At 46.4% G+C, this 18,688-nt stretch overlaps 1 protein-coding gene across 4 annotated transcripts in view; it reads left to right on the forward strand.

The window, feature by feature from the left end:
• Positions 8,090 to 18,688, forward strand: part of C24H18orf25 (chromosome 24 C18orf25 homolog) — an 82,169-nt gene continuing 71,570 nt past the window's right edge. For 2 of the 4 annotated variants that reach the window (XM_018039570.1, XM_018039571.1), the window contains exon 1: positions 8,561 to 8,857. The gene's annotated coding sequence lies outside the window, so the exon portion shown is untranslated. Of the gene's footprint in view, positions 8,201 to 8,540; positions 8,858 to 18,688 lie in introns of those variants that run through there. The other 2 variants (XM_005697174.3, XM_018039572.1) reach the window with 2 other exon arrangements.

Below are 18,688 nucleotides of genomic sequence, written 5' to 3' on the forward strand. Positions count from 1 at the left end.
CTCACACTACCCTTCAGGACCGCTTGGAGCAGCTAATGAAGTGGTCAAGATAAGCTCTAAACAAGAGAACATTGTTGGAATTAACCAGTAAAAAGATAAAAACAAAACTGGAGGGTGGGTGATGAGGTCCCAAACCACAATACCTGATCCATCACTTGTGTGAGAAACACACCTGTTTCACTGTCTGGTGGTACCTGTGCTTTCAGAGTGCAGTTCCCTCAAGCCAGACCTGATTTGCCCAGGGCACCTTTCTCTTCATCTCTGTCCTTGGAAGCTCTGCTCTTTCTCCAAGCCCCTGGTCAAAAACTTCTTCTTCCTCAAGGAATTAATTTCTCCTCCCTCACGTCCCTCCTCTGCTTCTGTGAAGTTTTTCTAGATGGAACCCTGTTATGCATGGTCTCGAGGGAAGTAACATGTTCTCCTCCAGGAATCCTGGCTCTGCCCATTTAGCTCCTTTGGTCTTGGTCAGGCGCGCTGTCTTCTCTGGGCCTCTGTGCCCTCTTCTGTGAAACCTCCCTCCCCTTGCTGGTTGTTGTTTGATCGCTCAGTCGTGTCTGACTCTTGGCGACCCCATGGACTGCAGCACGCCAGGCTTCCCTGTCCTTCACCATTTCCCAGGGTTTTATCAAATTCATGTCCATTGAGTCGGTGATGCCATCCAACCATCTCATCCTCTGTCATCCCCTTCTCCTCCTGCCTTCAATCTTTCCCAGCATCAGGGTCTTTTCAAATGAGTCAGTTCTTCGTATCAGGTGGCCAAAGGATTGAAGTTTCAGCTTCAGTATCAGTCCTTCCAATGAACATTCAGGACTGATTTCCTTTAGGATTGACTGGCTGAATCTCCTTGCAGTCCAAAGGACTCTCAAGAGTCTTCTCCAACACCATAGTTCGAAAGCATCAGTTCTTCGGTGCTCAGCCTTCTTTATGGTCCAGCTCTCACAGTGGCTCAAATGGTAAAGAATTTGTCTGCAACGCAGGAGACCTGGGTTCAATCCCTGGGTCAGGAAGATCCCCTGGAGAAGGGAATGGCTACCCACTCCAGTATTCTTGCCTGGAGAATTCCATGGACAGAGGAGCCTGGCAGGCTACAGTCCACAGGGTCGCAAAGAGTAGAACGTGACTGAGTGACTAACACTTGCTGACTGTGGTGAGAATTGAAGCAACACCACGCCTAGGGCCTACGGTGTGCCTTGCGCTTAGTAGACAGGACTCTGATGGATGTGTGCAGAATGAGACTGAATGGCAAGCATGCTTTCCTGGGCTCTCCTAAGACTCTTAGCTGACGTGCTGCTTACCACAGACAAATGAGGAAACTTTGGATCCTCCCCATCCAGGAATGCTTCCGGCACTGTCACCAGGAGAGAGCAATTGCTCAGAGGCACTCCTTTCTGTTTCCATACCACCGGGACAGGCAAGCATTGAACTTGCCTTCCAGAGGTTTGGGTGTTGACAGCATCGGCTGCCCACAAAGAGGGAGATGCCGTCACAGGGAAGGGAGGTGAGGAGTCTGAAGAGAGATTTGTCATGTTTATTTGAAACCAAATATAACGTATTTATTTCAAGTCAAAGCTTAGAATCCTATGTGATTTCTTTTTTGACACCAGTTCTCCAACGACAACTGGGTGTCCAGCCATTCAGTTCAGTTCTGACACTAACTGCCCAGAATCAGCGCAGGTCCTACAGGTTCAGGGCTCAGCCCCACGAGACTGTCCCTCTTCTGATGCCACGTGCAAGCAGCGGTCCTGGGCTTATGGGACTCCCACTTAGGTTCTGCAGACTATCACAAATTCAGGAGTTCTATGGTTCCTCCTTGTGTGCGTGCAAATCACTTCAATCATGTCCGACTCTCTTCGACCTATGGACAGTAGCCCGTCAGGTTCCTCTGACCACGGGGTTCTCCAGGCGAGAAGACTGGAGTGAGTTGCCATACCCTCCTTCAGGAGATCTTTCTGACCCAGGGGTCGAATCCGCATCTCTTACATCCCCTGCCTTGGCAGGCAGGTTCTTTACCACTAGTACCGCCTGGGAAGCCCTTACCTTTGATAATTCGCTAGAATGACTCACAGAACTCAGGAAAGCATTTTTCTTACAGTTGCTGGTTTATTACCAAGGATACAAATCAGGAACAGCACATGGATGAGGGTCGTGGGGGTGGGGCTGGCACAGAGCTTCCATGCTCTGTAGGAGAGAGCATCCCAGCATCTGAGTGTGTTCAGCAACCTGGCAGCTCTCTCCACCCCATCAGGTGGGGCTTATTTAGGTTTCAGAATGTAGGCATTGTTAATGAAACCATTAGCCTTTGGTGACTGAACTCAACCTTCTTCCCAGAAGTGGCAGTGGGGCTGAAAGTTCCAACCCTCTCTCTCCTCAAGGGATAGTTCTGAGAAACTGCCCCCACCCCCCCATCCAGAAGCTACCCTAGGGGTCCACCAAGAATCACTTGCTTTGTAAATCAATTATACTTCAATTAAAAAAAAAAAAGAATCACTTCCTTAGCCTGAATTTGGGCTTCTTACAAATAACAAAAGGCCCTCCTATCACCCAGGAAATTCCAAGCATTTTATGAGCTCTGTGCCAGAGACCTGGGACAAAGAGCAAATATAAGTTTTTTAATTACACCCAGAGTCCCTTGATGTTGTTCCCACTTAAAGGCTGCAGGTTTTGGAGCTGCAGGGGAGAAGGTGGAGGACTAGAGATGCTCTCCTCAAAGCCGGTGTCACCCAGAGGCTTTTACAAGTTTTTGCTTCCCGATCACTCTGTGTTTTTGGAATGTGTCTCATCTGCCACCTACAGGGAAGGTCCTTGGGGCTCCAGGTACTTCTGTTACCAGTCTGGTAGGCCAACGAATCCGAGAGATGAGGTGCTGAGACAAGGAAGAGACTTTAATCGGGGAGTCGGCTGACCGAAAAGATGGCAGGCTACTGCCTCAAAACAACCATCTTATTGGGGTCTGGATGCCGGGTTCTTTTATAGATCAGAGAGAAAGAAGCAATGAGGAACTAAAGTCAAAAGGCAGAATAGGGAGGGTGATGCAGTGAGGAAGTAAAGTGAAAGGGTCTTCAGTCTTGCAAAACATCTCCAAGGGAATGTCCAGCCTTCAGAAGGGGTGTGTTAATCTCTTCTATTCACAGGTGGGCAGGGACAAACTATCTTCCCCGAACTGAACAAAGGCACTTCAGTTCACAGTCAAGCAGAGGGGCAGGGTCCTCCAGGCAAGCCATTGAGTATGATTATAATAATAAAAGCAATTCAAACAGTTTCCAATATGGAGTCAGAATTGGCTTCCTCCCTGCGACACGTCTTTTCTTTTCTAAAGCTTTCCTTTCTTTCTCTCCAGCGGCTGGCAATTCGACTTTCTCCCTCCCTCCCTCAGCTTTCCTGCCCTCACTGCCATGGACAGTCTGGGGTCCATGTTCTCCTTCCTCTCCAAGTGGGCCAGGAGGGTCCGTTTTCTGCTGGCCTTGACCCGAACACTTCCCATAAGTCTGGTGAGAACTTCGGACATGCTTCCCCACTAGTGTTTAAGAAGTGAAGCCCCGGCTCCTTCCACTCACATTAAGCCTCTGACTTACTCCTTCAGGCCTCTCACTATCCCTGTCCAGCCATGGGCAGCCAGGCCCTCAGGCTGTCATCCCTCAGACATCCCGGGGACTTTTCCACCTCTTGTCCCCTCGCCCCCAAAGGTCAGCTTCTCTGCACAGCTGTCCTTCAGTCACAGACATTTATTTCCATGTTGTCTGCCAGGCCCTGAGCAGGACACCGAGGCGGCTGCGAGGAAGGTCGGCCCGAGCGCTGCCCTCCAGGCACTGAGCCCTCCTCCTTCTCAACAGCTGTCTGCAAGCCCGCCGCCCTCCTCCCAGCTTCTCACCCACTATGCATCTGGCGCCACTTACTTGTTTTAACATCTTTTCAGTTTTCTGTGTCTCCCCAGCTTCGGTGCTTAGACTTCCTCCATCCACGTCCATCCACGTATGGAGCGTGTTCACCGCGGAGCAGGACAACTCGGTCAAACCCCCTTGGAACTCTCTGCTGTGTCGGATGGATGAGAAAGAAGACACACGACCGGTGCAAAGGAGGGCAGATGTCATGAATGGAAAAGCAGCTGTGTTGATGCACGGTGGGTACTAGTACTGATGAAGCATCAGGGGAAATCCTCACCCTTCCCACCCTAGAGGTCCCACAGGGTCAGGCGCTGTTACACAGAGCTGTTCTTTTTTTATTGCCATGTTCTATGGTCTTGAGAGTGCCTTGGACTGCAAGGAGATCCAGCCAGTCCATCCTAAAGGAAATCAGTCCTGAATATTCATCGGAAGGACTGATGCTGAAGCTGAAACTCTAATCCTTTGGCCACCTGATGCAAAGAACTGACTCACTTGAAAAGACCCTGATGCTGGGAAAGATTGAGGGCAGGAGGAGAAGGGGACGACAGAGGATGAGATGGTTGGATGGCATCACCAATTCAATGGACATGAGTTTGAGTAAACTCCAGGAGTTGGTGATGGACAGGGAGGCTCGGTGTGCTGCAGTCCATGGGGTCCCAAAGAGCCAGACATGACTGAGCAACTGAAATGAACTGAACTGATGGCATATGGGATCTTATTTCCCTGGCCAGGGATGGGGCCCATGTCCCCTGCAGTGCGAGCGTAGTCTTACCTACTAGACTACTGAGTAATTCCCAGGGCTCTTCTTTTATTTAAAAAGAGAGGAACTTCCCTGGTGGTCCAGTGGTTAAGAATCTGCCTGCCAATGCAGGGGATACATGTTTGATCCTTGGTCCAGGAGGATTCCACATGGTGCAGGGTAACGAAACCCGTGCATCCAGAGCCCCGTCCTCTGCAACAAGAGAAACCACGGGCAGCACAGAGAAGAGGAGCCTCTGCTCACCGCATCTAGAGAAAAGCCCACGTGGAGTTAATGAAGACCCAATGCATCCAAAAATAAGTAGATTTTTTTTTTAAGAGAGGTTAACACATACTTGTTGAAAAACTTAAAACTGTCCTTTGCACTTATTCCACTTTTTAATAGACTTACAGACTTTCCATATAGAAGGGGTGTCACCTGATTGGAAAGAGGGACTTAACCCAAGAGAGAGGAGCTGCCATCACCCACCCCAGAGCCCCAGAGCGGGGCGGTGGTGGTGTGCCTCCACCTCCATGGCGTCCTTTTGCCCTGTTGCATCTGGTTCCACGTGAACTTGTTGCTCTGGAAATATGAGTCCCTCGAGATGGCAACACCACCATACTTGACCCACGTGAGTCTGTGCTTGTAGGAGGTGCTGGCCTGGAGTGTTGCCATCCGAATGACGGCATTGTTGCGAGTGTTCTCTGTGAGTCAAAAGCTGCGCTGGGAGCTTTACCTAAACTCATTTCACCCTCACCCCTCACGAGAAGTTGTTTGACAGGCGAGGATGCTGAGTCTCAAGGAGGTTACAGAACTGCCCGAGGTCACTCTGCTCGAGGGAGGCAGACCCGATCCACACCCAGATCTGTCCAGACCCCAGAGCTCTCAGTCCTGGAGACCAAGTCATCTTCTACTACTCAGTCAGCTTCCGGACGGCCTTCCAATATGGGGACATTACTTTAATTCTGTGGGGTGACGCTGTGAGGCAGAACAGGGGATGTTAACTCTGGACATGGTGACCTGAATGAAATTATGAGGCCACCACAGTGAAGACGGTCAACACCACCCCTCCCTGCACTCAGCCATCCCATGGACTCATGGCAGGTGCGGGGAGATTGCAGCAGAGGTTGCTGATGCCGGCCGGGGTGGAAAGGTCAGGGTGGTTACATGAGGCGGGGTAGCCCAGAGCTGAAGTTTCCATCCCTTGGATCCCCCATTTCCCTCATCCAACCAGTGTTTCTAACAATAGAGTCTGCCTTTACAGGGGCAAATTTTGAAAGTAACCTGCTCAGTCGGGAGAGAACAGACTAGTCAAAGCAAGGCCGGCCACATCCTGACACCATGGCTCACGCCACGCTTTCTACTAGGCTTCTGCTGTCAGCCCAGCCCCAGGTCCAATGATGAATCAGGTGCAAGCAATGAAGCTGAAGATGACTCAGGGCTGGGCCTCCAGGGTTTATGACAGACTGAGTAGAACCACGGATGTGATACAGCAGCAGCTCTGCAGACAGGGCAACAGTGGACACACTGGTAGGACAGTGTCTGTGAGCAGAGGAATCTCGAGAGAAACTTCCTACAGAGGCAACAGGATGTGGTTTAGACTGGGCTGGTTTTATGGAGATGAGATTTCAGGAGCTTGGAGGGCTGAGTATGCAACACACAGGAGATTCCAGGAGGCAATTCCAAGACAAGCAGGATCAGCTGTCCAGCACTTCCTGCTCCTACAGAAGGGGAAGAAGGCAGCTAGCGCCCTATTTAGGAATCTAAATATGGCAGTAATAGTCAAAGTTGCTCAGTTGTGTCTGACTCTTTGCGACCCCATGGACTACAGAGTCCATGGACTTCTCCAGGCCAGAATACTTTCCCTTCTCCAGGGGATCTTCCCAACTCAGGGATCGAACCCAGGTCTTTCGCATTGCAGGTGGATTCTTTACCAGCTGAGCCACAAGGGAAGCCCAAGAATACCGGAGAGTGGGTAGCCTCTCCCTTCTCCAGGGGATCTTCCCAACCGGAATTGAACCAGGATCTCCTGCATTGCAGGTGGATTCTTTACCAGCTGAGCTACTAGGGAAGCCCGGCAGTAATAGGGATACTAGTAATTAGGATATCAAACTCCCCAGACTCCAAAAATAAGCAGCCCACTCACTGTAGTGAATCGACTTGTTGGTATCAAACAGAAGGAGCCAAGTCAGTACCTCAGAAATCAGGGTCCTACTTCAGCATCTCTGCAGCACTGATGAGATAAGATCGTGGAGAGGCTGTTTTAAAACTGAATGTAGTGCTCCCTTTGGCAGCACATACACTAAAACTGGAAGGATACAGAGATTAGCATGGGCCCTGCACAAGGATGACATGCAAATTCGAGAAGCATTCCTTATATTTTAGTGGGGAAAAAAAAAAGGAAAACAATGTATTTGTCCATATTCAGTCATTCATTTCAGACCGACAGCCGTCATCTTAGTAGTTAGTCCTTTTCTCTTTTTCTCCTGAAAGAGCCTGGGCTCTTGTCACTACCCCCCAAACCTCTCAAATTCCTTGAGGATTAAGGAAGCAGGGAAATAAATGAATGAAATAACACACATAAACAAAATGTTTATCTGGCACATAGTATGTTCTCATTGAATGGTGGTAGCAGTTGAGAATGCAGGCTCTGGAGATGGGCTGTCTCTGTCATGCCACTTTCTGATGAGCGACCTTGGGCAGGTCACTTTACTGCTGTCTGGCTACACTTTTGTCATTTGGGGCCAAGAATACCACCAAACCCATGGAGTTCTTGTGGAATTAGATGAATGAATCCATTTAGATGCATAGTACAGTGCCTTGCACATAACAGGCATTCAGAGAAGTTAGCTATTATTATTAAATTAGTTTATTAATTTTCTCATTAGGGGATGGAAATTTGCCATGCCTGTAGGCAGTAGGCATATGAGTGAACTGGGGGAGCTGGAGGGCCTGATCTAAAGGGGAGACTGACATTGAAGGAAGCATGGAACCGGCGCTGTGATTTTCAGAATGTCCTCCAGCGGAACGTCACCCCAACTCTCAGCACTGCTCCTGAAAAGGTAAATACCTTTGACATTTTCTCCTCAAGCCCTTATGTATTCATTTATTTCTCAAAACCCTGCTTTTAGGGAGAGCGAAGCGTTGTGAGGTTTGTTCTTTCTCCTTCTTAAGCCCGCCTCACCTTTCTTCCAGGTCTCGCGTCGAGCACGTTTCTGCCTCGACCCCAGACCTCAGCGAAGGGCGTCGAAAGCTCAGGGCGCGCTAGTGCAAATCCGGAGTGACTGCAAAGGTGGGATTTGGGGCGTCTGCATAGCGCGTAAGGGGCGGAGCGGGGTTTCCCTGGGGGACTCTTGACTCACCAGCAGGTGGCGGTCTGTCTGCAAGGCGTGCAAGGTTCATCCAGAAAACTTGAACGGAATGTTGATGCCACTGCATGAGAGAGGCACAGCCAAGTCTCCGCGAGCAGAGCCGTGGGCATCCGCGAAAAGGTGGGGGAGAGAACGGAGCGGACTTCCTTGCCGGCGTGACTCAAGGATTCAAACGCCAAGAGCTTCCTTCTGTAAACGCTTCAGGAGGGGTGAGTCCTGAGCAGCGTACAGAAAAGGGAGCGCCGACTTTCTCTTAGGGCATTGCCCGTGGCTTGTATTGACTGGCTTCCCGACCGCCCCCCCCACCCCGCCCCCCGCGCCCGGGGCAAGACATTTCTTAGAAGGGAACTGCCTGAGCGGATACAGGGAGCGTGGGAAAACCCGGGAGGCCGATGCCCGCACGCCGGGCGAGCTGCAGCCGGAGGAGCGTGGGGTCCGTCCCGCCAGATGGCGCTGTCTGGCTTCCTTTCGGCCTCCAGCGCTCGTCCCTAGAGTTTCCCCCGTCGCAGCGGCCGCTCTAGCCGGGCGGGCTCAGGGCTCTGTGGTTCCGGGCGGAAGTGAGGCGCCGAGCGGAACGGCCTCTGGTGACATTTTCTCCGGGCGGCGCGGACGAGTGAAGGGACTTGGTGGTGGAGGCTGCGGAGGTTGTGGGGCTCGCTTTGGCCTCTCCTCCACCCCGGTTGGGGTCCTAACCGCAACCCTCTACTCGTCGCTGGAGCTTGTGCCGAGGAGAGAAGGCGACGGTGGGGCCGTCGCGTTCCGAGTCGCCGCGGCCCGGAGGGACCCGGCCGGGGGGGGCTCGGTGCGTGCCCCGACGGGGCGCGCTCGGAGCGGGCGACGCGGTGCGGGGCCGCTGCGCAGCGCAGGTGAGGCGCGAAGGGGCGCAGGGCCGCGGCCCGGCTCCGGGCCGAGCCGTGGGACCCGGGCTGCTTCCCGGGGAAGCGGGGGTCAGGTTCAGAGGGACGGGGTGCGGGCCGCGGGCGAGGCTTCTGCGGCGTTTAGGGCCCCGGGGTCGTGACGGGCAGGGCTGTCGGGCGCCGGGTCTTCGAGCCCCGAGCCCGGCGGGAGGCGCGGCCCGGGTAGCGGCCGACTGGAGGGACGAAAACAGCCCGACCGCTAGCTCACCGGCTCGCCGGTGACCCTCGCGTCCTCCGGGCCCGGCGGGCCGAACCCTTCTCCCCGCTTCCCTGCCCCCGGTGGATTCCTTTCCCTGGCGGCTGGAGGTGTCGCAGCCCGTGGGCCGCGCGCGAGGGGTGGGGAGCGGCTTCGCGGCCCCGGAGTTGTCTTTCGCGCAACTTTCCGGGGCCCCGGGTGGCCGGGCGTAGCGGCCGCGGCGGCTTTGCCAACTCTGCTGGCCTCGCGAGCCGGGAATCTGGCGCCGACACCTGCTCGGACTCCTCTGAGAGCCCGGGCGGCCGCCCCAGCACCGCGGCTGTTAAGGCCTGGGAGGAGGGAGGAAGGCTCGCTCCGGCTTGGCGCCGCCTGCGTTTTCGGACGCTTCCACTACCTTCCTCGGTCGGCAGACGCTCGCCTGGTCAGTGGGAGGGATGTGTCAGTCTCCACAATTGACCTCTTTCTGGCGAATTTGTCAACTGTGTTTAGAAAAACCTGACGAGGATGTAACCTGACGAGCCTCAACTTCGTCATCATCATCTTTCTCTTTTCCTCAGTGGTACTTCGTACTTTGTACTTTATTTTCTCGTAGCACCGATTTCAGTGTTTTGTTGGGGCGGCAACTCCCCACAGAACCTCAGCCCGTCATCCATTCTCCCTTTTAAATCGTCCTCTCTGCTGTCACAGAATAGATGCTCACGGGTTGAAGGAATGAACGTCTGTACCTGTTCCAGATTGAACCGCTTGAGCAGTTTGTGCTGGATGTGCTTTTGGTTTCTCGCCTGAGCTTCAGCTTTCTGAGTCCTTCCACCCAGTAGGATGCAAAACCCACTGATGATGCTTTGTCAAGGTTGGGCCTTTTCATTACAAATACATCTGGCAGGTTTGCTTAGGCTCTTGTGTAGTGTCGTGTGTTAACAGTTTGAAATTACTCTCTTTCTTCTCCTGGGATATTTTAAGGAGGGAGGCTATTAACTTTCTAATGTGGTTTTGCTGACCCTGGCAATCTGGATCCTTTCAGTAAGAACATTGCCTTTTAACAAGCATTTTTAGAGGCCTACAGTTGTTACCTGATGTCCTGAGGAGTGACAGCGTTGATCTTTTTTAGTAGGAAGTGTAATATTTTTGTCTAATAGTCTGGGTAATACAATACTTACTTGAGTGCTTTATGCACAGTAAATATAAAATTAGGAATTAAATTTGAATTCAGGAAACAAGATGAAATTTGCTGTGATGACCTATATGCTACTTTATGAAGAGCTTTAGTGAAATTTCATGCAGTTTCATAAAATGAGAAATAAAGACATTTCTAAATCTTATTCCTTCAGAGTGCTTTTCAGTACCACTGTAATCTTGAGATGTGAAACCGTACGTTTTTCATAATGTTAACAAAGAGGTAAACTTCAAAACAGAAAATAGGAAAGGAGAAGCTTCAAGGTAATTACACCTGAAGTGTCAGCTAAATATGATTTCTTAATGGGAAAGTTTTATGACATTTGTGAAAAATAGGATGGACTAGATTTTGGAACTGGAAACTTTCTCTATTGTTAGCTTCATATTAAGCTCACAATGTTACATTACTGACTAATTCAGTTTGTATTACTCTTAAATTCATTTATGAAAGAGTGTCATAAATGCTCTTTGTTGTATAGTTTGCATGATGAAAGATAGATTTACCTTTAGATTCTAATTTAATGAGGTTCTGAGAGAACTGAGTACTCAATGTTTGTTCTTCAAAGGTTCTGTTTCATATGTGACATTACCCTTAGTGTATGACTAGTAACTTCTAGGGGGTTGTGTAATTACTCATTATTCAAGGGGTGGTTTTGCTGGGATCATCAGTCTTATGGTTTTATTTTGATGTGTGCATGAATAAAGTTGACATATGGGCACTTAGAATGTTTTCTTTCTTTTGAAAGTTTGGAAGTGATATATGTATGCGTACACACAGACACACGGACACACACGCGCACACACACACACGGGCTTCCCTGGTGGCTCAGTTAGTAAAGAATGCGCCTGCAATGTAAGAGACCTGGGTTTGATCCCTGGGTTGGGAAGATCCCCTGGAGAAGGGCACGGCAACCCACTCCAGTAGTCTTGACTGGAAAATCCCCATGGACAGAGGAGCCTGATGACTATAGTCCATGAGATCACCAAGAGTCCGACATGACTAGGCGGCTGAGCACGCACGCACGCACGCACGCACGCATGCACGCACACTGGAGACGGACACCCTGTGTTTAACTCTGATAAACCATCTTAGACCTTCCTGATTTTCTTGCAGGTAACTGGCACCATGAAAACAGTTTATATTCATATTTACTGAATTGGCAGCAATTGAGAAAATCTATAAAAGGTGAAAAATGTTGTACTATTAATGTGTTTTCTTTTGAACCACACTGATTTCGGTATTCTGTAATTATTTTTATTAGGGCCAAATAAACTTTGCTGTGTAAGTAAAAATGAAATAGACATTGATAATTGAGTAAAAAGTTATGAGACTACAGAAGAGGGGAAGAGCCATTGTGAAAACAGAGACCAGACATTCCGATGGGACTTCTTCATTCTCCCAGCGCGAATTTATTGGTCGCTTGCCGTGCGCCAGTAGTGCTCTAGTTGCTGGTGCTCTCTAGTGGTGAGTGTGACTGGCAGGCCTTGATGCTAAAGAAACTTAATTTTTTTTCTTTTCCTAAGCTTACACTGCTGCTCTCAGTGTTGTACCTTCTGTAAATTTGGTCAAATGTGTAGTGATATGTATCCATCCTTATGGTGTTACAGGGTACTTTCACTACCCTAAAAATGCTCTTGTCTGTCCATCTCTCTATCCCACCCCACCTCCAGCAATGACTGGCCATCACTGATCTTTTTATTGTCACCACTGTTTTACATTTTCCATAATGTCATATAGTTGGAATCATACAGTATGTGGGCTGGCTTTTCAGATTGGCTTTTACTTAATAATACATATTTAAGCTTCCTCTGTGTCTCTTCATGGCATAATATTTAGGTTGGTGCAAAAGTAATTGTGGTTTTGCATTGTTGAACTTTGGTATTTGATACTGGAATACGTTCTTAAATAAATGTGGTTATATTATACATCATTTTTAAAATTTCACTTATTTGTTTATTTGGCTGTGCCAGGTCTGGTGTGTATGTGTCATCTGGTTCCCAGGGATTGAACCCCAGCCCCTGCAGTGGGAGCTGGGGAGTCTTAGCCGCTGGAACCGCCAGGGAAGTTCTGTTACACATCATTTTAATGGCATTTTTCACTTTGTTTTTTTACTAATGACTTATTACTTGCTATTTACTTTGTATTTATTTTAGACCGTGGAAATGATGTTAGACAAAAAGCAAATTAGAGCGATTTGTTTATTCAAGTTCAAAATGGGTCGTAAAGCAGTGGAGACAACTTGCAACATCAACAATGCATTTAGCCCAGGACCTGCTAACGTGATGGTTCAAGAAGTTTGCAAAGGAGATGGGAGCCTTGAAGATGAGGATGTGGTGGCCATCCAAAGTTGACAGTGACCAATTGAGAGCAGTCATCAAAGTTCATCCTTTTACAACTACATGCTGCTGCTGCTAAGTCGCTGTAGTCGTGGCCCCACTCTGTGCGACCCCATAGACGGCAGCCCACCAGGCTCCACCGTCCCTGGGATTCTCCAGGCAAGAACACTGGAATGGGTTGCCATTTCCTCCTTCTCCATGAGAAATTGCCAAAGAACTCAGTATCAACCATTCTGTGGTCATTCGGCATTTGAAGCAAATTGGGAAGGTGAAAAACCTCGATAGGTGGGTGCCTCGTGATCTGACTGAAAGGCAAAAAAATCGTTGTTTGGAAGAGTCATCTGCTCTTAAGCTGTGCAACAGCTATGAACCATTTTTTGATCATATTGTGGTGTGTTATGAAAAGTGGATTTTATATAACAACTGGCAACAGCCAGCTCAATGGTTGAACTGAGAAGAAGCTCCAAAGCATTTCCTAAAGCCCACCTTGCACCAAAAAAAAGTCGTGGTCACTGTTTGGTGGTCTTCTGCTGGTCTGATCCACTATAGCTTTCTCAGTCCTGGCGAAACTGTTACATTTGAGAAGTATGCTCAGCAAATTGATGAGATGCACTGAAAACTGTGCCTGCAGCCAGCATTGGTCAGCTTCACAACAGTGCCCGACTGTGTGTCGCAGAACCAGTGCTTCAGAAGTTGAACAAACTGGGCTACAAAGTTTTGCCTCATATGCCATATTCACCTGACCTCTTGCCAACCGATTACCACTTCTTCAAGCATCTAGACAACTTTTTGCAGGGAAAATGCTTCCACAACCAGCAGGAGGCAGAAAATGCTTTCCAATAGTTGGAATACTGAAGCATGGATTTTTAGACTGTAGGGACAAACTGATTTGTTGGCAAAAATGTGTTGATTGTAATGGTTTCCAGTTGATTAATAAAAATGTGTATGAGCCTAGTTATAATGATTTAAAATTTACTGTATGAAACCACAATTACTTTTGTACAAACCTAATCATTTCTTTATAGTGTTGAATACTATACTTTTGTCTGAATCTACCACCTGAAGGTTGGTAGGTTGAAGAAACTTACAGATTTAAACTTGGAACTGGAAATAGATTTCCAGGTGGACATTCTAGGCTAGGGAACAGCCTAAGCAAAGATGTGAATATCAGTGATTTTGGATGGTGTGGCCAGTGCCTTGAGTTTACAGAGGGATAGATGTAAGCTCAGTGGGGTATCAAATCAAATTATCAAATTTTCAATCAAATTGATATTTATCTTTAGTTGTCAAATTCCAGTCTTAAATGTGGTTGGTGTCATGAAATTTTCTAAATCCTTTTATCTTTCATTGAAACTGCTTACCTTACTCTTCAGAACTCATGATTGAACTTAGGGAAGTAAACAGTGTTTTCTGCTTCTGTGTGGGCAGTTTCTTTTGGCAGAAGTGAGATTGATGTCAGTTTTCACATACGGCTTACAGGTCCTTGTGGTAAAAGAAAGGGACAAGGTGAAACTAAAACTACCTTGCTTGTTTTACTCTCCTGTATTTCTAAACTGCCAGGAGAGAGAATATGTGTTACATATGTTGTACACATTTATCATAGCATTTTAATAGAAGTGAATAATAGTAAATATGATTTTAAAATAGTTTGCAATGTGTGTTACTTATTGAACTGTGTATGTGATTTAGTGTTGTGTTAATGTCTGTTGTACAGCAAAGTGATTCAGCTGTGTACAGGTATATGTGTGTGTGTGTGTGTGTGTGTGTATATACATTCTTTTTATATTACTTTCCACAATGATTTGTCACAGGATGTCCACTGTGGTTCCCTGGGCCATCCAGCAGGACCTCACTGTTCATCCATTCCGTATACGCTAGCTTGTATTGCATAACCCCACTTTCTCTCCATTGCCCCACTTGTCTTGCTCCTGGCAACCACAAGTCTATTATCCGTTAATAGAGTTTAAGTTTTGTTTCTATTCTCTTTCATGTCTTTATTCAAAATAGATACCTCATACCTCTTTGCTCAGATTCTGTCACTTGAAATAGCCAATAGATAGATGAGTTATTATGAGTCCTGAGTTATTAATTTGACTTTATTTACTTTAAAACTACTTGGATGAGTATTTTCTAGTTGTGCTGTGTGCTTAGTTGCTCGGCCGTGTCCAACTTTTTGCGACCCTATGGACTGTAGCCCGCCAGGTTCCTCTGTCCACGGGGATTCTCCAGGCAAGAATACTGAAGTGGGTTGCCATGCCCTCCTCCAGGGGATCTTCCCAACCCAGGGATTGAACCCAGGTCTCCCACATTGCACGTGAAGATTAATCAAAAGTAGAAATCTGTCTGCAGAACTTAATTTGAGGGTGGGTAGTTATAGCTGGTTAAACTAAAAACCCATTTTCTGAGCACTCAGGCACCAGGTGGAGATGGGCACAAAAATAAAAGAAATTTATGTGGAAGGAACTCAACTCTAGGGAACCAGATGATTTCTGTTTCTTTCCTGCTCTAAAATGTGGAGAAGAAAAGCAGGCTGTAGGAGAAAAAAAGTATTGGATAACCAAACTAGTGTATGGAGTTAGCCTTTTCATTTATAAAATAATTTTAAATCAGATATTGGAAAATGATTTTTTTCTTAAATGGGTCTGTAAGAGTAAAAAAAAAGATTGGAGATTTGAATGTTCTTTTTTGTACTGCCAGTTCGTGTACCAAATACTTTCTTCTCTTCCTGGACTTAAAGTCCATGTATTGGTAAATTTGTTTTGATTGTTCAGAGAGCAACAAAATTAAATGTTAGATCTTGTTTATTTGCAGCAGCCATTCCCAAGAATGTGGATAAACTAGGATTGTGTTTAGGTAAGACAGAAATTCAAGTTTTCATTAGCATGGTTAACATTCAGGAAACCAGATACTGACCAAAGGAATCAGTAGAAGTTATTTTTTGACTGAGTTGTCTGGCTTAAAAAAACAGCTTCTATGATATCCAGAGTCGACGTTTTGTTAGGTGTGTTATAATTAGAGAAAGATATTGTTGAGGATAGGGAAGTTGGGTGTGGACTAAAATTCTAGGAAAACAGGACTGTTTTCCTTTCTGTACTAAGAACAAAAACCTCATGTGGTCAAGAGTTTAAGCAGTATCCTGTCTGCCTTAGTTTTAACCTAGCGTAGAAGCATAGTTTATTCTTAAATCAGCATTATATCATCAAGGGTTTCCCATTATTTATCTCTACTATTTGCTATGAGCCTGAGGGCATGATAGGTTTTTGGCAATATTTAGGGGACCTCCGGTCCCAGCATGTGGCAACCCATCTTTATTTGCACCCTCTTCTGAGGGAAATAGAAAATGGCCAGAGCAGAAATCCTGGAGGAAATCTAGAACCTGTGCTTTAAAATCATTCTTGATTTACACTGATAGTGCTTATGAGTACTTAGAGGGTCTGTCATTAGCGCTGGTGCGTTCTTTGCATTTGATAACTTCCTTGGCTTCTTTCTTGATGCTAGTTTATTCACAGCCCTGGTTCTGGGCCAGATACATGTCAGTGGTGGTAGTATCCGCAACATGAAGTGATTTGAGCAGCCATTATCACTCGGGGCCTATTTATAGTGCTTATATCAGTGGAGAAGAGGTTGGCTGGCAAGCAAGTAAAGCTGCTCTCTTCCCCTGGTTGCAGTCTCATAATTTATTTTTCAGTTCCGAGTAGGCCAGATCATTCAGCTGCATTAATTTTTAGTGTTCCTTTCACTCTAGCCCTTTTGCACTCTAGTGTGTTTTAGTCACATTCACTCTTGAAGGAAAAAACAAATAACTTATCACACTGAAAAATAGCAGTACTTCTTGATAGCATCTGCTATTCAGTGTTCAGATTTCTCCTATCTCATAAGTGTGTTTTTACAGTTATTCAGATTGAGTCCAGTAGGTCTCTGCATTGTTTTGTAATCCATAGGTGCCACCCTCGCTTCCGCCCCATTTTTTTTTTCCTGGACAATTATCTGTTGAAGAAACAGAAGCCCTCCCACAATGTGAATTTCCAGTTAACGTTGCTGTGTTGGTATGCCAGTCTCCTGTGCTTCTTGTTAATTAGGTTCAAAGGTTGAGCAGATTTGGTTTCTGTAATATATTATCTCTTTTCTCATTTTTTCTATTTTTTCTCTGAGGGGTCAAAAATATTTTATAGGTGATGCTGCATACTTGCATCAGGAGGCGCTTAATGTTTGGGTCTCTGCAGTGTTAGCAGCTGATAATGCTCATTGCCCATTACTTACTCATAGTTCTTTACTCTGAATGCCTTACATCATCCCCAGTTCTGAGTCTTTTATACTCGGTCTTGCTTATAGTCATAGCTTCTTCAAACTTTTTCTTTTGAGAGCTGAGGGAAAGGAAGAGATGAGTTGCTGTGCAGAAAAGGGTTGTTTCCACTGTATTGTGATTCTGTAGATGTTTTTATTTCAGTCTTGATCTTTCTTTAAATGAATGCATATGTTTGTTTAGTTTGGCTCTGCCGGGGCTCTGTTGCTGTGTGAGCTTCTCTGTAGTTGCCGAGAGCGGGAGCTGCTCTCTGGTTGCAGTGCGCAGACTCACGGCCGTGGCTTTTCTTGCTGCAAAGCATGGTCTCTGGGGCATGATGGCTTCAGCAGTCGCGACATGTGGGCTCAGCAGTTGAGGTAACCGGACTCTAGAGCGCAGGCTCAGCAGCTGTGACATGTGGGTTTAGTTGCTGTGCAGCATGTGGGACCCTCCTGGACCAGAGATCGAACTAGTGTTTCCTTCGTTGGCAGTTTGGATTCTTTACCACTGAGCTGTGAAGGAACCCCAATCTTGAGTTTTGATTTCTGCATTGTCCACATTATCTATGCTATAGCTTCTCAGTGGAAAAGCTTACCCCAAATCCTGACAAATAATTGAAAGAAGTCCTTCGAAACCAAAATTTATTCTGAGATATTGGTACTTAAGAATACTGTTGTCATTAGAGTATGTTAGTATTTATGTATATAAAATAGAAAGGAGATTAATTTTTCTATTTTAAATGATTTGGGAACATCACTGTTGTAGTAGAATGTCTTCTAAGAACTGAATATCTGGAGAGGGGGTTTCATTTAGATTTTTAGTAAACTATTTTTTACGTTGTTTGCGTTATGTGGCTTAAGATGCTTAGTGTCATGGTGTCTGGTTTTGCATCCTTATAAATATACAGTCACTTTATATAGTGTTCTAAATGTAAGGGAGCAGCTATACTAGACTTTTAGCAGGTGTGTCTGTTTTGTGTATTTTATCTGGAAAGATAAAAGGAGAATTACTCTATTAGAAATCATGCTGATTCTATGTAATGGAATATATATATATATTAAACTTTTCTATTTTATTTTATTTTTAATTACTTTTTTGGCTGTGCCATGCAGTATGTGTAATCTTTACTGCCTGACCGGGGATCAAACCCGTGCCCCTTGCAGTGGAAACACGGAGTCTTAACCGTTGTACCACCAGGGAAGTCCATGTGATGGCATATGTTTTTACATACAAGTCACTAGTACTGCTAAGCAGACACAGTATTTCATTAGTTGTCTTGGTGATTATTTTTAAGTGATTCAGTTCATCAATTCAACCAGTATTTGTTAAATATTATGTTAGGAACTGTGGGGAACTGAGGGTGATTAACATAATCTCTGTTTTCAAAGAAGATTGTAATATAATGGGGCTGGGGAGGAGGATAAAACATCGATACAAATACGTTGTATCTTTAATTGCTTTGTCATAATGTATTATTTCCCTTCTCCCCACTTATAAGGTAAATACTTGATTTCTTGGGGTTAAATGTTCTTGGTCATTATGTATGTGTGTGGAGGAGGAGGTGGTTTGCTTTAAAATATCATCCTCTTACAGCAGAATATTTGTGTGTCATGGTTAGAAAAATCAGTTAATATTTGTTAGATGACAGTTTTTTTTAAAATAATTGCTAGTATTGTGATTCTCTCTCACCATTAGATTTTCACAATATCTGTTCTGATATCCAACTTGTATAACACTGTAGAATCAGTTTTTGTGACAGTCTTTCTGTGACAGTTGCCCATCCCAGCCAGAA

This window comes from Capra hircus, chromosome 24, assembly GCF_001704415.2.
Source record: "Capra hircus breed San Clemente chromosome 24, ASM170441v1, whole genome shotgun sequence".
In the NCBI taxonomy this organism is placed as follows: domain Eukaryota; kingdom Metazoa; phylum Chordata; class Mammalia; order Artiodactyla; family Bovidae; genus Capra; species Capra hircus.